General features: G+C 36.1%; 1 pseudogene; it reads left to right on the forward strand.

The window, feature by feature from the left end:
- LOC114024471 overlaps positions 1 to 14,336 on the forward strand; it is a 139,114-nt pseudogene extending 124,778 nt beyond the window's left edge.
- Positions 14,337 to 23,334: the final 8,998 nt, after the last annotated feature.

The following is a 23,334-nucleotide window of genomic DNA, read 5'->3' on the forward strand; positions in this document are numbered from 1 at the left end:
AGAGATTGCTATGACATTGATGCTCAGTTTATATAGTCCAAGTAGAAGATAAAATCTTTTCAAATCATTAGATAATGTGCAGATTTAGAACGTGTTTTTTGTTTGTTAATTTGTTTATTTGGATTTTCTGAAGATGTTTGTGAATGGTGGCATTAACTCCCACTTAGACAAAGGGTGTAAATGCAAGAATAACACAAACAGATGTTGGAGAATATAAAACAAGCCACTTCATATCTCATAGATATCCAACAAGTTCCTGTTACCATAGTTACATAAATGTTTCATTCAAAGCAAAACTTCATAAAAATGAATTGTTTTACAAACAATGAAAGTTTCTTTTAAACTATGTAAATAATTAAATAGGCACTTCTTAAAACTTTTTTAAAGTAAAACAGATGCTAGATGTGTCTATTGTTGCAATCAAACCATGCAGACAAAGAACATTGAATGAAACCATGTAAATATTGAATAATTATGTTAATTGTTATTATAAAGAAGGAGAAAAAATGTGTGTTTAATATAAACAGAATGATTGTTTCTAATATAACCTTACTTATAAGATGGTGCTTTTTGAACTAGGGATCGATGCTATTATTGAATAATATTGTTTGATCCAATTGTACTTCTTTGAAACATTAAATTTATTTTTCCCTCTATGGTATTGTCTCTTTCCCTCAATGGTGTAGTAATTGAGGGATAAGGAAGGAGCATCTCACCCCACCCTGAAATGTATGGACTCTACCATTTATGCACCTGTGTGGAAGGAAGAAAATAGACAAGGCTCTTCCCATTGAAAACAGATTAGGTAGCTGGAGATAAACTAAAAGGTAAGAATAAAATAATGAAGCAATAATAATAAAAACTCACATTTATAGAGCACTTTAAGGTTTGCAAAATGCTTTACATATATTATCTCATTTGATCCTCATGACAACCCTGATGCCATTATTATTCTCATTTTATAAATAAGGAAAATTATGCTCAAAGAGATCAATTTGCAACTGGTTCACACACAACTAGCAAGTGTCTGAGACAGGATTTTAATTCTTATTAGTTCAGTAACCTATCCACTATCTCAAGTTGCCTCTCAATAACAACAAAATGCACATACACAGAAAAGAAAGTCAAGGTAATGGGGGTAATCCATGTAGTACTTGGTGACATACCCATAGATAAGTATCCCAGACAAGTTACCTTGGGATCAAGGTGGTTTATAAGTTTAAATAAACTTGTTTAAAAAAACTTATTAGCCCCCCACCAATGCACTTCCTTTTACTAATCATCCAGAGAACACAATTAGTTTGAAGTAAGGGTATTTAAAGACATAGTAAAGTAAAGAAACTAGCAATAGAATATATCCCAGTAAACCTGGTAGCACCCTCTCCTATTATAACACACACCATCAATGGAAAGAGGAGAAACATATCAAGAAAATATATGAACACGGCACGTGTTTTGAGTAGCATACGTCAAGAGGATCTGGTGTGCCAAGGTAGACACAGGAAAGGATACATACATAGACAATAGTTGTAAGAGCACCTCATATTTTTAATTTTGCAGGGCCATTGATGTTGATGTCATCATACCTGGCCTGCTAACTTCTGGTTTAGCATGGAATTGCAGTCTTTGCCTGCCATGTCATCTCTGCCTGATGGGAAGCCATGGCATTTAGTTTCTACTGGCCATTTCTCCCTGCTGGTCTCTCGTAGCTGTTACTCTACTGATGATGGGCACAACATTGTAGAGTTTCTCCCTGTTTCCAGATGATGAATTCCACATTCAGCTGAAATTCTCAGCAAAGTTTTAGTTACCCCTCCATAAGAGGGGACCTCTGCCATTTCTCAGATTTTAGAAGTCAGAAGCTTAAACTCTAATGGTCTGGAAAAGTACTTCCCTTTCAATAAACCTCCAGGGTATGAAACTGAGGCTCCCACTCCTCATCTCCATTGCTAGGTTCCCAAAATTATTTTCCTAAATCACAGTCCAGATCACATTACTCTTCTTCTCAATAAATTCCAGTGACTCCCTTTTGACTGTATAATCAAATATTAACTCCACTGTTTGACCTTAAAATCTTTAACAGAATGATTCCTTCCTACCTTGCTAGTCTCCTAACAAATTACTCCCTTCCTTCTCTTTTCAGGTAGTTTAACCTACTCTACATATATCTTATATGTCCATAGGTATTTATGTGTTTCCCACATTAGAATATATGTTTCTTGAATGTAAGGACTGTTTTTTTTTTCCCTTCCTTTGTATCCCCAGTACTTAACACAAGCTTACCACATAGTAAGCACTTGATCTGTGTTGAATAACTGCCTAACTGCTACCACTCCACAATATATCCAGATTGGCCTCCACCCAGAATCCTCCACCTCCTTTCTCTGGGCCTTTGCACTGACTGTTCTCCATCCCTAGAATGTGCTTTGTCCTCACCTCTGACTTTTGAAGCCTCTAGTTCCCTTCAAAGCTCAGTTCAAGAACTTTCTTTTCCACATAGTCTTCTTGCTTCCCCCTCCATCTATTGCACTCCCACCCAAAATTACCTTGTATTCATTTTATGCACATTATGTATATGCATACATACATATAGACATAGATATATAGGTGTATATATTCATGTCATCTGCCCCCATTAGAATTTAAGCTCGTTGAAGGACTGCTTGACTTTGGTCTTTGTATTCCTGGCACTCAGCGCCAATAGGTGACTAATAAATTCATGTTGATTGGTTGATATAAAAAATTACAAAGGCAAGAGCAAAAGAACAAAACTCTTACATCAGGAATTCTTAACCTGGGCTCCACATACCTCATAACTTTCACGGGGGGTCTATAAACTTGGATAGGAAAAAAATTATATCTTTCTTTCAATATTATGGGTTGGCTTTGTAATTCTTTGCATTTCATTTTATGCATTTATAAACATTCTTTTGAGAAAATGTCCATGACACAAAAAAGGTTAAGAATCCAAGCAGCAGAAAGGTGGTTCTCAAACTTTTTGGTCTCTGGACCCTTTACAATCTCAAGAATTACTGAGGACCTCCCAAAGAGATTTTGTTTATGTGGGCTATATCGAGGAGTGGGCTAGAACCAACTCTAACTGATGAGAGCATTTATATCTAAGAAATCTGCAAGTGCTACAAAATCAGGGCTTGATTTATTGTATTGTTTGTTTCTAGTCTTAAGAAAGTAATGAAGAAAATGTTAATAACACAAACTAAACTTAAAAATGTCTTGTGGGTACATTTTCCCCCAGAGAACCAGTTATTAAACATTTACCAGCACAATACTATTGGTATTTATCTCATTTGAAATTTAAACATCTTCATATTATCATAAAAATAGTTTTGACCTGTCAAACCTCCCGAAACAATCTTGAGGCCCCAGTGAGTCCCCAGATCACACTTTTAGAATTACTGAGGATGGATACTTGGTCTCAATTCCTTACGTCAGATTCCTGACCTTTTTATGTATATGTATCTTCTTCAGGCTTTGTGATTTTCCCCCTAGCTCAAGAGTCCTAGCTTGAAGGCAGAGCAAATATATGCACTTCCCTACACTAAGTCATATTCTTCCATTAACATTTTAATACAAAGACTGTTCATGGTATGGACATGACCTCGAGTGATCAAAGTATATGCCAAAATAGTGCAAGCTCTATTAGGTTCTATTCAGCAGGAAAAGTAATAAGTTACATTGTGCATACACTTTGTGTCTGTCACCCAAGGATGAGCAGAGTTGCATTTAAAAAATCAGCCACTGATTGAGGAAGTGTGGTTTACTTGACTCTAGTTCTTAATGAAACTATCAAGGTTTGGCCTTATGGGAAAAACTATACCCTAAATAAAGAGAAGTGCCCCCAATCAAAGAAATCAAAGATCTTTGAAGTACTCTATTTGGTTGAAATGAAAAAGTATTTCCCTCTCCCCCAGGCAGAGCCAAGATGGTGGAGTAAATGCAGCAACCCACCTGAATTCTCTCAACATTCTCCTCTAAACAGCTTAAAGACAGCAAGTCAAATCATATTCCAGGTAAGTACCACCATCAAAAGGCCAAGGAAAGACATTTTTCTAACCCAAGACATCTTAGGAGGTGAAAAGGAAAGGTCTGTGACAGCAGGGTGGGGACCAGCCACATACAAAAGCACAAGCAGTAGGCGCTGGAGATGACTGTGACAGCAACAGCAGCAACTTCAAGAGCTCTCAGCCCAAAGACAGGAAGGGGATTGGATAACTGGTCAGAAAGATATTACAGAGGACCCTAAGCTGACACTGGGTTCAGGAAAAAGTGCTGTTTGGCAATTCCATTGCCCTTATGCAGTTCTCGGTTATAATTTTAGGAGAGCACATTTAGGGGTCAGTCACAAGGGAGCAGGGCAAATGTACATTTGGCATTCAAACAACATGTCCAGCCAATTGGAGTTGTACTCTCTAGTAGAGTTTAAGTGCTTGGCAGTTCAGCTCAAGAAAGGACCTCAGTGTTCAGTACCTCATCTTGCCAGGCAATCTTTGGAATTGTCCTTAGGCAACTCAACTGAAAGCAATTCAGTTTCCTAGCATGGCACTGGTAGACTGTCCAGGTTGAACAAGCATATAACAACGAGGTCAGCACAACAGCTCTGTAGGCCTTCAGTCTGATAGGCAGCCTAATACCTCTTTTATCCCACACTTTCCTTTGGAAAATCCTAAACACTGAGCTAGCTCTGCTAATGAGTGTATCAACCTCATGATCTATGTGTACATCCCTGAAAGATATGCTGCCAAGGTAAGAGAATCCCCCTAGAAAAGCCTAATAAAGACATGAGTAGTAGAGGGAAAATTGGAAAAAGAAGTGATAGTGATGCAAGAAAATTATGAAAATAATTAACAGCTTGGTAAAAGAGGCACAAAACAAACCAAAGAAAATAACACCTTCGAAAACAGAATTGACCAAAGAGTAAAAGAGGCATGAAAATAACACCTTAAAAAAACAAAATTGCCAAATACTAAAAGAGGCATGAAAATTCACTGAATAAAACTCCTTAAAAATTAGAATTGGGCTACTGGACACTAATGATTCCATGACACATCAAGAAACAATAAAAGCAAAGTCAAAAGAATAACAAAAAAAAATAGAAGAAAATGTGAAATACCTTATTGGAAAGGAAACTAGATCTAGGATAGGTTATTTAATTTTACTAGATTACCTGAAAGCCATGATTAAAAATAGCCTAGACAACATTATTCAAGAAATTATCAAGGAAAACTGCCCCAATAGGTTAAAATAGAATTGAAAGAATCCACCAATCACTTCCTGGAAGAGATTCTAAAATAAAAACTCTCAGAAATATTATAGCCAAATTTCAAATACATAGCCCATGTCAAGGAGAAGACATTGCAAGCATCCAGAAAGAAACCATTCACATATTGTGGAGTCATAGTTAGGATTACATATGATTTAGCAGCTACCATATCAAAAAAAAAAAATGAAGGGCTTAGGATATCATATTCCAGAAGACAAAAAAGCAAAGATTATAAACAAGAATAACCTACTCAGCAAAAATGGATACTTAATGAAATAGAGACTTTCAATCATTCCTGATGAAGAGATCAGAGCTGAATAGAAAATTTGACATACAAACACAAGACTCAAGAGAAACATAAAAAGGTAAACATGAAAGAGAAAGTATATGGAACTTAATAAGGTAAACTGTTAAAGTACATGGAAGATAATACATGTAATTTCTAATAATTTTCTCTTTATTAGGGCAGTTAGAAGGAATCTACACAGACAGAGGGCACAAGTGTATTAATTATGTTGGGACGATCTTAAAAAATGGAGTGATAAAAATGCAATGGGAGAAGGGGGAAGGAAAAGAAAGAATAGGGGAAATTATTTCACATAAAAGAGAAACACAAGGAAGAGCTTTTACAATGGAGGGGGAAATGAGGGAGGTGGCAGACAACACTTGAACCTCACTTCCATCTAAATTGGTTGAAAGATGGAAGAATATATATGTACACTCAGAAATCTATCTTACCCAATCGGGAAGTAGGAGGGGAAGGGAATAGGCAAAAGTGGAGAGGTAATAAAAGGCAGAGCAAATTAAGGAAGGCAATGGTCAAAAACAAAACAGATTTTTGATGATGAACAAGGTAAAAAGAGAGAGAGAGAAGGACAAACACACCCATAAAACAGAAGCAGATAGAAGAATGGATTAGAAACCAGAATCCAACAATATATTATCTACAAGAAACACACTTGAAACAGAAAGACATGCATAGAATTAAAATAAGGGGTTGAAGCAGAGTCATTAGATACTTCAACTGACAGTAAAAAAAAAGGAAGGATAGCAATGAGAATCCCAGACACAGCAAAAGTAGAAATAGACCTATGACTATGTAAAAGAGATAATCAGTGAAATTACATTTTGCTAAAAGATACCATAGACAATGAAGTAATATTAAAAAAAATTTACTAGTTTCTCTGATAAAGACCTAATTTCCAGATACATAGGGAACTGAGTCAAATTTATAAATATAACAACCATTTCCCAATTGATAAATAGTTAAGAATATGAATAGACAGTTTTCAGAGGAAGAAATCAAAGATAATATAGTCATATAAAATATCCTAAACCACTATTGATTAGAGAAATGCAAATTAAAACAACTTTGAGGTACTACCTCACACCTATAAAAATGGATAACATGTAAGAAAAGGAAAATGACAAATGCTGAATGGCATATGGAAAAGCAAGGACAGTAATGCGTTATTGGTGGAGTAATGAACTGGAGAACAATTTGGAACTATTCCTAAAGGGCTATAAAACTATTCACACCCCTTGACCCAGAAATCCCACTTTTGTATCTCAAAGAGATAAAGGAAAAGAACCTATATGTACAAAAATGTTTATAACAGCTCTTTTTGTGGTAGGTGAAAAATTGGAAAGTGAATGTGTGCCCCTCAATTGGTGAATGGCTGAACAAGTTGTAGCATATGATTGTGATAGAATACTGCTGTGCTATAATAAATGATGAAAAACCTGGCAAGATCTATATGAATTGATATAGAGTGAACTGAGCAGAACCAAGGGATCATTATACACAGGAACAGTAATAAAACAATGATCAACTGTGAAAGACTTGGCTACTCTGATCAATACAGTACAATGATTCAAAATGATTCTTAAGGTCACGTGATGAAAAATGCTATCCACTTCCAGAGAGAGCTGATGAGTTCTCATTTGATGAGCAAATTTAAGTAACTTTTTTTTTTACTTCCTTTATTTTTCTTTTTTTTTTTGTGAAATGGCTAACATGGAAATATGTTTTGCATAACTTCACCACATGTAATTGATATATCATTTGCCTTCTCAATGACCGGGGGAAAGACTGGAGGGAGAAAATGTGGAACTCAAAACTTGAGGAAAAAAAAGAATAAATAAATAAATAATTTTAAAAATCAGTACCTCCCACAAATGAAATAATGGACCTTTAAAGTTTTTGATTCAATTCAATTTAAGGAATATTTATTAAACTTGTGTCAGACATGGTGCCAGGGTATGGGGATACAAATTCAAAACAAAAGTAGTTCCTGCCCTAAATAAATAATAAGTGAGTTTTAGTCAATAAACACAGGAGTCCCACAAAGATATGGACCCACTTCTTTCCCTTCCTAGCCATTCTATTCATAGATAGTATTCATTGATAGAATGGTCATTCAACAATCAATCAGTCACCAAGCATTTATTAAGTGATTACTTTGTGCCAGGCTCCAAGCTGGGAGTGGGGATATGGAGATATACGTGTTTTTTGTGTGTGTATGTATGCATGTGTGTATGTGCATGTCTATGTATACATACATACATATATAGGCATGTGTATATATAATTAGGTATGTATGTATGCATACATATATGAATGTATGTGTACTATTGTTTGTTCATCATTTTTTAAAAGAACCAATGACAGTATGGGGTAATATTTTGATCTGCACATGAATTGGATTTAAGTGAAACAGAATAGCACAAAGTCATCAGTCTCTCTCTTTCCGAGTCATCGAAGTCCAGTGGTAGGGAAAAAGTCAAGATGACTGAAGATGTCCTGGGATGCAGCAGATGACCTTGGAGTCTCCAATGTCTGACCAAACTCTAAGCACTCTGCAATGCTTGCTTCATCAGCCTTCATGGCCATTGGAACAAATTGTTCTCATCCACCCATTCTGCCAAGGGAAGCTTTCATCTGCTTGCAGTGGACATCCCTCTACCTCACCAACAGGTTTGAAGCCTGTCAGGTACCCTCAACCTAGTTTAGCTCATCTACCAGGGTATGTCCACTGTCCATACTACAGCTTGCTGGAGCCACAGGTTGGGTGACAGGTGGGCACCAAACATGGATGAGCAGCCCTGAAAAGAACTTGGAAAGCCCTCATAGCAGAGGTGTTAGTCTTCCCTGAACACCCCATATATCCCATGTATGTATATATGTACATATACAGTGAATGAAGCAATCTCTTTTCACAAGGAGTTTGTGTTCTGTATTCTAAAGGGACAATATAGAACAAAGATTGAAAATAAATTCAAACAAATATAATAACATTAAGTGGTTGAAGTAGTTACATCTAAATTAAATACAATGTAGTTTAGGCAGGAAGGCACCAGGAGTTGGGGAAAAGGCTTCATGTAGAAGGAAGTACTTGAGCAGATTCTTGAGAGAAGAGAGGGAACCAATACCTTCCTGGAATGCAGGACAACCAGAGCAAAGGGACAGAAAGGGGAGATGGAGAGTTGTGTGTAAGAAACAGAGAGAAGACTAGTTTGGCTGTATTGCAGAGTTTGGGTAAGAATAATGTCAAATAAAGATGGAAATATGGTTTAAGACCATGTTGTGAAGGGCTTTAAAAGCTAAACAGATTAATCTGTGGAATAATAGGGAGCCACTGGAGTTAACTAGAAGAGTCAAATCTTCACTTTCAGAGAATCACTTTGGCAGCAGTATGGACTGGAATGGGGAAAGCCTCAGAGCACTAGAGATTTAAGATGCTGCTGAGACAATTTAGGTGAGAAGAGATGTGATCCTGGACTAAGGCAGTAATTGTGTGAATAGAGAGAAGGGAGTTATTCGTAACAGATGTTGTGAAGATAGATAAAGCAAGATCTGGCAGTTGATTGGGTATGTGAGGTGAAAGTAACGAGTCAAGGATAATGCTGAGGTTATGAGGTTATACTTTCAAATCAGGAATCAATCTTTTCTGTAACTTTCCCTATCCAATTACCTAAATGGGAATTACTACTATCTATAACAATTAGTTTTTGCTAAGAAATTTCTTTCAGACTTCTTCACGCTTTGAAGCCAAGATAGAATAAAACTAAAAGTGGATTCCACCTTGCAGCAAGAAATCAAGTCTACTCAATATTCACTTCATACACGAAACTACAGCAACAGTCATAGATAGGATGCAGAGACATAAATAAAGCTTGCAGCAAGCTATCTTTCTTTCACTGATCTGAGTCATATAAATACAATTTAAACCTTATAACTGAGTTTAATTATTCCCACTGATTTTTTTCCACTTATGTTTAATACTGAAGAAAAACAACTAAAGCAGACACAAAGGATTTGGGTGACATTATCAAGCTGTTAATTAAATACTTATACTTTCTCCTTGCCTTGATCCTTACCTAGAGGTAATGATCCTAGTGTGGACCTCCTACTGACTTTAAGATAGGCATAGATTTGGCTCTGCATTGTTTTCTTAATGATAGGCATATTTTAGGTTTTGTTTAGTAAGCTACCAAAAGTATTGTTAAAAAGAGTATAAGCTACTTTTTTTAAAAAGAGATCAAATAGTACAATATCCTTTTTTACCGATTTTAAAAAACTGGGGCCCAGAATAACTGCAAAGATTTGGTGGAAGAGCAAAATCTGGGAAAGTCATGTTGATCTGATCAGCCATGACCTCATGGCTGAGGTTGGTGAAGTGATTGTTTCAAGCCCATTGGTATCCTCTCTGGCATAATCTAATTGCCAGAAAATCATTTAAGTAGCTTAAATGAGCATTTTGACAAAGCTATACTGTCAAATTACAGGAAAACAAGTACTACTTAATTCCTGTCAGACAAAAGGTGCTGAGGCAAGGAAAGAATTATGGCACAGAGAATTCAATTTTACTTAGAACCGAGGATTACTGACAGCAGAAGTACAAAAACCAATCCACATTTATCAGCTCTAGGAAAGTCAGAAAGAAAATATTTTGCCTAAAAGTCATTGTTGATCATGGATGGGGACCTCTCTTCTTTTTCACCATTTCTTAAGAGTAACATTAGTAGCAACAATTTAGAGTCTTTCACTCCCCCCTCAAAATTTTTTTGTTCTCTTCTTATCTGAGTTATGTTAGCCCTATTTAGAGCCTACTCCTATGCATTGCTAACTTTTATCTCCACTAATAAGAGTAGTGTGTGTTGCCCTTTTAGGTCATGTATGTTCACACAAATCTGTCCAGATGTGACTCACAAGGAGAAATAACTAGATATCTCTAGAGTCTCTGCCACCCACACTTCTCCAAGGGAGACTAGGAGGTATACAGATAATAATACATACAAGATAATACAGCATAAATGAACTCTCTCATACAGATGATAATACATACAAGATAATGCAGCATAAATGAACTCTCTCATAAATGAACAGCTCAAGCTAGAGAGAGTCCCAGATCTCACCCTAGGAGAAATTCCCTGAAGTCTCTAATGTAGTAATTTGAGAACAGGGACATGATGGAAGTACTGGCTCATATCCATGACTTCTTCCCAAGGTCTTTTTTTTTTCATCTTCAGAAACCTTAGGAGAATCTGGAACCATTTATCTTCTTTCTCAAAGCTGGAATCCAGAACACTAAAATCTCTCTTCTTTCAAGCTCTCACCAACTTTACCCTTTATGCAGACATTGAGCACTGATTAATCAATTCCACTATGAGGAAAGTCCCATGAAAATGGGCTTTAAGCCACAGGTTCCCCTAACATCCACATCCATCTTTATCATGGCTGAGGTTGGTGAAGTGATTGTTTCAAGCCCATTGGTATCCTCTCTGGCATAATCTAATTGCCAGAAAATCATTTAAGTAGCTTAAATGAGCATTTTGACAAAGCTATACTGTCAAATTACAGGAAAACAAGTACTACTTAATTCCTGTCAAACAAAAGGTGCTGAGACAAGGAAAGAATTATGGCACAGAGAATTCAATTTTACTTAGAACCGAGGATTACTGACAGCAGAAGTACAAAAACCAATCCACATTTATCAGTTCTAGGAAAGTCAGAAAGAAAATATTTTGCCTAAAAGCCTTCCTGCTAGTATAGAGAAAGTCAAAACTGTATAGCACAGTACTGCAGAAATGAAAACAAGATAAAAGTTCTTTGAGGGTTTCCCATGTCCTGTTCTATGTGCTGGCTTAGACCATACCAGAAAAAATCAAGACAGAATTGCTAAGACAAATTTTTGTTTGTTTTAGCAACACAGTCTTTTACATTCATAGATGCCACAAAAAACCCATCATTTTTACTTCTCTATTCATCCATTAACATATTCATCTTACTTCTCTATTCATCCATTAACATATTCATCTGACCTATATGACTTGATAAAATGCATTTGTGAGATCAAGAAAATCTAGATTTAGGGGTGCAGTATAGGAAGGAAATAAGCATTTATTAAGCACAATGTGTGCCTATGTGCTAAGTACTTTACAAATATTATCTCATTTAGGTATGTTGGGGTCCTCACAAGTCAGGTGCAACCCACTCTTCATCCACTACCATTTCATTTTTCAGCTATTCTTCTTTAGTTACCTGTGCCAGAACACAAAAGGAAAGCAGAGGCCATGGCTCCTGGAAAAGGCATTCAGCAGATGCCAGCACTGATCCAGGAACCCTGAGGGTCTTCCCCTCCTAGATTGAATTTTTTTTGACTAGATAGAAGAAGTCATTTTCTGCCTCATTTCTTGACTAGTCTTAATCACTAAATGGTCATGGCCTCAGTTAATTGGCCTAATTTCAATATTGTTGTGTCTCAGAGAATAGGGAGGCTAGAGAAGAGGGAGAGAGACAGGACAGTAGGTTGGTGGAGCAGTCAGATCACATATAAAATTTATCAATTAAGTTGGCTATCTTATATAGGCATGGTGCCCCAAAATAATTACAATAGTAATATCAAAGATTGTTGATCACAGATCACCATAACAGATATAATGAAAAGTTTGTAATTTTGCGAGAATTATCAAAATGTGACACCAAGACATGATGTGAGCACATGCAGTTGAAAAAAATGGCAAAAAAAAAAAACCTGCTTGACTTAGGATTGCCACAAACCTTTATTTTGTCAAAAAAAAAAGTCTTCAGAACACAATAAATCAAAGCACAATAAAGTGACTTGTCGAGATTAACATCATCAGGGAACCATTTTTAAATGTAAATTGTGAATATCTAAAAGTCATTTGGCAAAAATTTGTACAGACAACTTATCTCTTTCCCACAGGAAGTTATCTCAGCATTTGATGTGGCTGTCAATAAGATCTTCTTTGATCATTATCCTGACTCAATATTAGAATATCAGATACAAGTATGAGCATTCAATGCATTAAAGACTAGGAAGATGAGAAACCTAAAACCTGATTAACTAATTACCATCAGTGGCATGGTAATCTAATCATCCCAGTTAATTCCAGATATGCAGGAAACATTTTTTCTTTCAGTGTCAGTTTTGAGCTTTTACCATGAGAGTCAAAATTGACCATAGCCAAATTGTTGTCCATATGCAAATGCTGAAATACAGAACAGTAGGGCATTGACTCACAATCACTCCATGTTTTCTTATGAACATGATCAAACTGCAGGAGTCTCCTGAGGATATGCCAGCAGGACAGACACCTCACAATGTCATTCTCTTTGTTCACAGTGACCTAATTGATAAGGTTCAGCCAGGTGATAGAGTGAACATTACAGAGATCTATAGAAGTTTTCCTATTCAAATCAATCCAAGGATGAGTGATGTCAAATCTGAGACCCACTTTGATGTCATTCATTATCAGAAGTCTTATGCCGAAAAAAAAGCTGAACAGAAACTTTTTTTATAGAAAATCAAGTGGAAATGCTGAAGGAGTTTTCTATGAAACCAAACTTTTATAAGAGATTTTATTCAGCCTTGGCTCCAAGTATTTATAAACATGAAGGTATCATAAAGGATATTTTACTTCAGCTATTTGGAGGAACAAGAAACATTCTAGTCATGCTGTAAGAGGCAAATTCCCTGCTGAGATCAATGTCTTTCTGTGTGGGGATTCTGGGACCAATAAATCCCAGCTGCTACAAATATATCTACAATCTTATTCCCTGAGAAAAGTACACATCTGGAAAAGGCTCTAATGCAGTTGGTCATATTGCATATATAATAAAAGACTCAGCAATAAGATAATTGGTCTTGCAGACAGATACTCTCGTCTTCAGTGACAATGGTATCTGCTGTATTGATGAATTTGATAAAATGAATGAAAACACAAGTTTGGTACTTCATGAAATAAAGAAACAATGAACTCTCAATTGCCAAGTCTGGAATTACTTATCAGCTGAATGCTTGACCATAGAAGCAGCTAATCTTATAGAGTCCCAGAGGAATCCTAAGAAAATTACCATTGAAAATATCAAGGTTCTCCATATATTTTTTATCAAGATTTCATTTGATTTTCTGCATGGTAGACCATAAAGATGATGCCTATGACAGGTGTCTTGCCCACCTTTTGGTTGCTTTATATTATCAGGGTAAAGAGCAAATAGAAGAGGAGTTAATGGATATGGTAGTCCTGAAGGACTCCATGGTATATACTTACAAATCTATTACTCCTAGACTAATCAAGAAGCAAGAAAGGCTTTAATTGAGGTTTATGTAGACATGAAGAAGATGGGAGGTGGCAGAGAAATGGGTTTCTGCTTATCCCCAACAGGTGGAATCATTGATACATTTGTCAGAAGATCATGTCAAAGTGCAATTTTCAAACAAAGCAATTTGAAGAAGCAAAACACCTCCATAATAAGGCATTCAGTCTGCTACTGACTCAAAGATGGGTATTATGGGCATATCTATTCTCAGTACAGAAATAAGTGTACATCTAGCAAAAGAAAAGAAGAATTAGCTGAGACTTTGAAGAAGCTTATTCAATCAAAGGGGAAAACATTAGCTCTAAACTTTGAAGATATTCAGAGACAATCTGACACAGCTATTTCTAAAACATGTTTGAAGAAGCTCTATGTGCTCTGGCTGATCGTGACTTCTTGACAGTGACTGGAAAGGCTATTCAATTATTTTGAAGAAATTAGATATGAGCAGTAATGAGCAATATTTGTTCTGCTTTTCTACAAAGATGTTTCACATGAATACTTATGTAAGACTACTGGTTTTCCTTCATTATTTGCTAATCAGCTAATAGCACCGCCATCAGTACTATTCCTAGATTTCTAATTATTTTGGTTTTCAAATATTAATTAGGTATCCATTTTTATAATGAAATATGTTTACTTAAAATGTCTTAAATAAGTTTTCCTTTGTGAAAAAAATGTTTTTTAATATATTCACTTGTGTGAGGAACTGTGCTAAGTACTTTTATTATCTCATTTAATCTTTACAACAACCCTAGGAGATAAGGTGCTATTATTATACCCATGTTATAGTTGGGGAAATGGGGCTTAAGAAGTTGTGACTTACCCAGCATCACATAGTTAGAAAGTATCTGAGGCCAAATTTGAACTCAAATCTTCCTGACTCCAGGCCCAGCACTCTATCCACTTTGCTATCCAGCTGCCTAATATAGGCAAAGGTGAATATAATTGGCCTCTACAAAGATTAACTCCATAAACTGAGCCTTTTTAACCATATTCTAACTAGCCACAAAATAAACACTTCAAAAATAACATTTTCTAAATCATAGCTCCAGTGATGATGACTCTGTTTTCTGATGGTACAGATTAGAATGTAATATTATCTCATCTTCTATAAACCTTTCTTTATGTCTTACATAAAGGATGCCCTGACAAAATGGAGAGCTTCCTTTGATTCATTTGTTATTTGAAGGGTAGCCATGTCACATTCTTGCTGTCCACATGTTAGCCCTCATTTCACTACATTATTAGCCCATTCTGTTCCAGACATACATGTCCTTGATAATGTTTTTTTATACCACTTCTCATAAGTCATTACTGAGAATATGCTGAAAAGCTACTTATACCCAGGTTCCCCTGACCTTTGGAATATCCACCATTGGGATTCTTCTAAGATGTTGATACTCCATGATTTGTAGCCCAATAGCATCACTTAAGAATATTAACTTTTTTTTTTTTAAATATGGGCTTTGTGGCAGAAAACCACTAAAGATCATTGAAAGCTGTGGTTTATCTCACTCCTTCATATTCAATGGCATTGGCGATAACTTTTTTTTAAGGGAGCTCACATCTGTGATTTTAGTAGGGGACCACTAGTGAAGAAATTGCCCGCAACAATACAGATCAGAATCTTCTCTGCAACTTACAGTCTTAGAGAGTTAGTTGCCTGGAGCATTGAGAGGTTAAGTGACTTAGCATCACATAGCCAAGATGAGTCAGAGATAAGGCTTAAAATCAAATCTAGCTGACTCTAGCTGCTGGAATAGCAGAGAGATGCTAAAACATCTCCATATGAAGGGGTGACAGTAAAGACCTAATTCAGATTGTAGCCTCTGTAAAACATAACATAAGAATAATAATACTAACTTGCTGTTTAAATAAAATTGCCAAGAAATTATAAAGCTAAGCAAAAATAATAACCAAATTCCTTTTGAGAAATAAAAGATCTAGTCTCAAGGAAAATAATGGGAGAGAGGAGGCAAGAATGAAGGGGCCATAGTATTACCAGATCTTAAACTATATTATTAGACAGTAATCATTAAAAGTAATTGGTACTAATTAAAATTTGAAGGTAGGTGGCACAGTGCTTAGAGTGCCAGGCCTGAAGTCAGGAAAACTACTCATCCCCAGTTCAAATCTGGCCTCAGACACTCACCAGCTATGTGACCCTTGGCAAGTCACAACCCTGAATGCATCACCTTCCTCATCTGTAAACTGAGCAAGATAAGGACATGGCAAACAGTCCAGTATCTTTGTCAAAAAAACCCCAAATGGACATGATTGAAATAACTGAACCACAATAATAATAACAATTTTTTTTAATTGTATAGACTAAGTATATGAGAACCAGAATCAATCTAACACAGCAGAACAGTGTCTGATAAACTCAAGTACACAAACTACTTTGGGAAAGGAATCAGTTCTAAAAGAACTCCTAGGAAAACTAGAAGACAGAGGAAAATAAAACAGTTTTAGGCCATCATCTTATACCGGATACCACAATAAAGTGCAAATGGATCTGTAACCTATATACAAAAAATCACATCACAAAAATATACAGAAGGAATAACTTTTGACAACTGCGGCTAGGAGGGGATATTTCAATTGCATACATACATTTACATACAATCATAAAGCTTTTACACAAAATCAATACAACTAAGTATAAAAAGAACATAAGAGTAAAGGGGAAACAGCTGCATCAAATATCTCTGATAAAAGGCTAATATGCAAGGGGTCCATATTCCAAGGTGGTCAAAGAGAGGGAGAAACGTCCCATGTGAACCAAAATAATCATTGCACTGCTTCTTATGGGAGCAGCAGCAAAAACAACAACAACATAGAAATGAAGTGGGTTCCTGTCAATTGGGAAATGGCTGAACAAATAGTTATATTAATGTAGCAAAATACTATTGAGCCATAAGAAACTCTGGCCATGAGGCATTCAGAGAAACAGGCATACTTATATGAATTAATGCAGAGTCAAGCAAACAGAACCAAAACAACAGCATGCGTAATATGATCTTATGAATGAAAACAACACCAAAAGGCAGCTAAACTCTGATTAACCGTAAAAACCACCTTTGGTCTTGCGGGACAAATAGGATACAGAGCATGGCTTGGTCACTTTGTCTGCTGGTATTAACTATTAGTTTTGTTATGTTTTGTTTTGTTTTGTTTTTAGTAAGGGAGGATTTATTGAGGGGAGTATACATCAGGAAATGACTATATCATAAAAATAAAAACTAGTTCTTCTACAACTCGGAGTCATGTAAGTGAAGAATACAAACATGAAACTGACAAGAAAGTGGACTTTAAAAAGAAAATATCCTGAGCCTGAACAGTAACTGTAGAAAACAGAGAATGATTGAAATCAGAAAGGTAGAACTCTATACCTGAAATGCTACTATTAAAGAGAAACCAGAGAACATGCCTCCACAAGAATTAAGTGCACATATTTCAAGTGGTATCTCTGTGGAAGCGATTTTTGTCTAACTTCAGCTTACATTCTTAATTGTGAAGTAGGATGAGGGGAAGATTCTTTTTTGACCTGGGGACTAACTTTGTTTTATAACATGAAAGAAACTAAGAATAGGATCTCTTATTTCTGGCCTACATAGAAAGCAAGACTACTTCAATTGAGAAAGCTCCAAACATACTCAGATTTCTCTCAGAAGGCAAGCTATTCCCGTCTATTTTCCATGAACAAAAAGAGTATATGCCTTAATCAACTGCATTTTATTTTTGAGTCAGTTTATGACCTAAAATTCATTTTCACATTTGTATCTGAAGAGCAATGAATTTGGAGGCAGACCAGGGTTCAAAAACTTTATCATTATTGTTGTTGTTTGTTTTGGGGTTTTGATTTTGGTTTTTGCTTTGTTTTGTTTTGTTCTACTATCTGTGAGATCTTGAGTAAATAACCTCTCTAGAATTCATATACCTCATGTGTAAAGTGAAGAAGTAGGACTCTTTTTTCCCTGAGATCCTTTCCAGCTATAAACCTACGATCCTGTGATCTCTTAGAGGATGTACATCAAAGAAATTTTTTCTCTGAAACCCTTCTCAGAAGAACTTCTCCACCATTATACAGTTCTGTGGTCTTTCATAGACTAGTTTGTTGTTCCTTGCATATGCCAGGAATTTACAAAAAGCAGATTATTATTTTTTTTTTTTAGCTAGAGGGATTGTCAGGGAATTACAGATGTACCAGGGGAAACAAAAGCTGTTGGCAGGAGAGAATGAAATGAGGAAGATTTAGGAGAGATGCATCTTCTTTGGGGGTATTCTGAATGAGGAGATAGGTAGGGACTTATTGAGACCTTAGTTTAACTGAAAAAATCAGAAGCTGGACATTTTTAAAAATACTTGTGAAGGACAAAAAAAAATGGGGGAATTTACTTATTTAAAAAAATAGTTTAGATTGGAAAATGAAGTGGGCCAACCATGTAGTGATCGTGAGGGCTAACAGCTGAACAATCGACATGGTATCCATAAAATACAAAAAGAACTCAAATAATAACCACAGCTTGCATTTATATAGCTCTTTTGACACTTTACACACATTGTCTTATTTTAATCCACAACAACCCTGAGTTGTAGGTGTTATTATTATCCCCATAAATTGAGCCACTTGCCTAGGGACAAGAAACAAGTAAATGTCTGAAGTCAAATTTGAACTCAGGACTATCTTGATTCTAAATCTAATGCTGTATCCATTGCACCACCCAGTTGCTTTGTTAGAAGAAGGGCTCCAGCTTATTGAATAAATGCTCTGTAGAGGTATTGCATGGATCCCACATAGAAATCTGGAAACCACTCCTTCCTAAGGTTCAGTTAGTGAGGAAGGGTTAAGCAATTATGCAAATACAGTTCAAGTCTTTATCTTGACTACAGAGAAGTAGCTACAAATCATATTCAAATCTTGAATTAGAAAAGTAATTATCAAGGGAAAATCAAGTTGTTATATCTCTCTTTACTCTCCAGATTCTCACCTATCTGGTAGGAGATTAAATTCTCCTCAGGCAACTCACACTCCTAGAGGGGTATACCCAGCTAACTCCATCTCTCAGACACCAACTGAGCCTCCCTGATGGCCATTCTGTCTCTAGAGCTGCTGTTCCTCTCTTTCTATAAAGTTGCCACTTATCTCCTCCACAAGATGTTGCTTGCATATGCATTTGTATGCCTGTGGGGCATATTCTTCTTCAAAGGGAGTATTATCATTCTTTTATAAGACTGTCACCACACCTGGGACTAACCAACACATTTTTTATTCTTTCCTTATTTTAAATCCATAGCCATGTGAGACTGGCTCACCAAGGAGACCCTCTGGGAGCTAACTGTCAAAACTTTTTTTAACCTCATTTAATCCCCTTCAACATGAAGCCCTCAGACTTTACTGATTGTTATGCTGGGAAGAGTAAATGCCTTTCAACTATTGTCATGCCTCTGGCAGCTAGCAACAGAGTCATGCAAATTACCTCGATGATTCAATAAGCTTGAAGAATCCATTTAACAACATTGGAGGAAGTAGGGAAGAGGTGATGCCCATGTCTACCCTTTGCCCTACATTCTAGTCATTGTGGCTCAGACTCCTGTCCTCCTTACAAATGGAAAGAAACAAAAATTCCACAGAATAAAACATATGGAAGCTTCACACCAACAAAATCAAAATCACACAAGCTTCAAACCAATGAAATAATAATTCACTGAAGTTATGAGGAAAAACACTTGACTATATGAAAGATCTATGATTTCTTCAGCAAAGGGAATTCTCTGTACCAAAGATTTCAACCTATATATAACTGTAGATAAGTTCTAAGGAATTTTCCAAGTCACACAAGAGGTTTTAAGACACTTGCCTAGCATTACAAAGCTAGTCAAAATCATAGGCAGCATTTGATCCTTACCTCCCAGACTAGAAGTCTAGTATTCCATCCTTTTGCCTATAGGCAAAGTTGGAGGTGAAATTAAAGTCATGGCAAGCCAGAATGGAATATTCACAATATTTAAAACTGGGTAAGGTTAGAGAGAAAGGAAAAAATTTTGCAAAAGGAAAAATTTCTTCTAATTTCAGATCAAGGAGAGCTAGAAATAGGGATCTTTTTCTTATCTTCCCAGTCCTTCCCTCCCCCACAAAAAATATGAGAAATCTTAGCAGCAAAGATAGAAGTATAACTGAGAAAGTAAAGAGATTCTTTTAGAAGATTTCAGGCAATTTTAAAAACAATGTGGTCATCAACCATCTATTAAAACCAAAAACAAACAAACAAACAAACAACACTTCATTTACTCATAATCATTGCTTTTTTTTTATCCCCATTACAATCTGAAAACTTCTTTTCATGTACCATTTTTCTATACTTGATCTCAGTGAATAGTTTAGAAAAGGCTCTTGAATTGAGTTTATTTTACTGGTTTTGAGACAGGAAACCACAGAAGAAAAGCACAAATTTTCTTGATTTAGACACTGGAATATTTATGCATGAATAATTAAATAAGCAGCCAAAGTTTTAAACACACATTTCACCAGTGACCAGCCCTCTGTGAACAACTGCTATCATATAGGACTCTGAAGACAACCAGCTTTTTAAGTAAGACAATTAAGAAATCTAGAGTAAATTTTCTATGCCATATAGCTAATGAACAATCATTAACTTTAAACAATATTTTTCAGTATTTTTATTAATTTGTTTTTAGTTTTCAACAATCATTTCCATAAACTTTTGAGTCTTAAATTTTTCTCCCCCTCCCTCCCCAAAATGGGATGCAATCTGATTTGGCTCTACATATACATCCATATTAAACATAAACCATATTTTTAATTGGTTCTAACTGTGCATCACTATTGAATTCCTTTAAAGAATTGGATTGAAAATCAGGAAGATCTAGTTCAAATCCTGCCTCAGAAATTTAGCTATGAGACCTAGGTAAATTAATTAATTTCTCTGTGCCTCAGTTTCCTCATATATAAAATGAAGGGTGTTGAACTCAATGACTTCTAAAAGTATTTCCAGGTCTGAGAGTATTTCCTCTTCCTATATTTTTGCTTCTTTTTTCCATCTTTTTTGAAAAGCAAAGGAAGTCATTTTTTTCAAAATAAAAAAATCTAAAAATTTAGGCTGAAAATGCAAAACTTGAATCAAATTCAACATAGGTATGTGTACATAGATAAACACACAAATAGTTTATTCATCATAACTTGCTTTAAGTCATTCTCATTTCATTTGCTTTTAGAAATTTGACTAGGGATTTCCTAATCAATTTAGAAATGAGAATGGGGGTGAAAGTGGGGAAATCATACTTGGAGTTTATAAGCTGAGCAGAATCTAGCACTTGCACTAAAGTGGGATATTAGGAACAATGATTACCTTATAGAATACTTACAATAAAAAAGTAATCCAAAGATCAGGACAATTAGCAGTAGGGATGTGGTAGATCAGTGAAGAGGTCTAGACATTTGGGGTGCTTGAACCCCAAGATTGTGACAGGAGCCCTGCCTGAATGAATTCAACTCAAATTTTCTTCCAACCAGAGAAAAAGTTTATTAGAGATAAATCATATAGGCCAGACTCTTAAGGAATCTGAACATTAGTAACGCCTGTAGGGATGAGAGGGCATGAGAGAGTCTCAGCCTTTTGGTCATGAGAAAGTCTAAGCATTTGCACGGGGGCCAAGGTGGATCTTATATACACTAAAGTAACTTTGGGTGGCCAGAGGAGGGGGCTGGGAAAAGGGTCTAGATGAGAATCCCGATTGGAAGGTCTGAGAGATTGAATAGACAATGGGAATAGATAATGAGAGGGACTGGAAGGAAGAAGTTTGACAGGCATCTACATAAAATCAAAGGGTGGGGCTAGGGCTTTCAAAGGGACATAAGGAATCTAAAAGTTTAAGGGTTTTCTGGGACCATTATACAAAGGGGAGCCAGATTCGTTTTAGGGCTAGGGGCAAAGGCACATCTGAATAAGATCAAAAGGTAGGGCTAAGGCTTTCAAAGGGAGATAAAGAGCTGGGGCTTGTAGAACCAGATTCCCTTTGGGCAAGGGGCAAAGATCTAGGCTTGGGCCCATACCCCATCACCAGGACTTGGGAATCTAACTAAAACACAGTGGTCTGATATCCAAAGATCTGCCACAAACAAAGGTCCATGCTAGGAGTTCATATGGATTAGTGAAGGACAGCTAAGTCCCATATGTTTATTTGTCCAGGATTTAGGAGATAATCACAGACAGAGGAGCACAAGGGTGTCAAGTACTAATTTGTCAAGTTAGATCAGAGCCTCAAAGGTAAAACCTCTGAGATTAGAAATCAGGTTGATAGAACATAAAGACAGGGACCCAAGCACAGGGGAATTAATGTGACAGGAAATAGAAAAAAGAATCTAAAAGAATAATTTGCTCTGGCATTTAAAGGGATCTTGAATTAGACATCACCCACAGCTCCTTGACCTTTTTTGTATGTGTTGTGAACTCCTTTGGAGATCTGTCAAAGCCTTTGAACTCCTCAGAATAATGGATTGGTTTTTTGTTTTGTTTTGTTTTGGGTTTTTTTATGTCTACAATAAAATATATAATGTTACAAAGGAAGCTAATTATATTTGCATATGCTCCTTTAAAGAGAAAAAAATTATCAAAATATTTTTGAAGTACATTATCCCTCAATTAGGATTGTCCAACCCCTTCATTTTTTATAGATAAGGAAAATCAGACTGAAAGAAATTATGACTTACCTGAGATCATAGAGAGAAAGTAGTTGAGCTGAGCTTTAAACCCAAGTCCTTTGACTCTAAATCCACTTATCTTTTTACCACAACATGCTGTCACTATAGATACAGGGAATCTGTAGCCAGAATGATTTGATGCTGAAGAGACATATATCATATTCCCATACTGACTGTAAGTTCCATAAGCACAAGGTAAGGCAAGGTACCCAGAGCCTAACAAACTTTTGAGCACAATAAATACGTAATTCATGATTATTGAATTATTAAGTTTTTAAAAATTTATTATGAATGTCCTTGCTTAGAACCTGAACTAGATGTAGACCAGAAAGAATATCGAAGCAGAGGTAAGCAGGTAAACTAAAACATCGGGCTATAGGCTCTGTTGCTGGAAATGGATCTTGAAAGAGAACAGAGTAGCAGAGGTCAGTTCCTTTAAAATCCTAAATAAGGGATAGAGACCAATCTTCTTCAGCTATTCTTTAGCTGCTCACAGGAGGGTAATGGAGGTACCATAATTCATTGACCTCATTGTGCCATGGTAGAAAGTAAACTTTTGGTTTCAATGGCATATCCATTCTCTATGATTCACAAATTGTCCCGGTAGAGTCAACATCCCTGGAATTCTACAGATCTCCCAATGATAAATTTCAAATACTTAAATTTGATTTGCAAAATAGATTTCAAAAAGATTGGGCTTGGGCC

This window comes from Vombatus ursinus, unplaced genomic scaffold, assembly GCF_900497805.2.
Source record: "Vombatus ursinus unplaced genomic scaffold, bare-nosed wombat genome assembly UNPS02014821.1, whole genome shotgun sequence".
NCBI classification, from domain to species: domain Eukaryota; kingdom Metazoa; phylum Chordata; class Mammalia; order Diprotodontia; family Vombatidae; genus Vombatus; species Vombatus ursinus.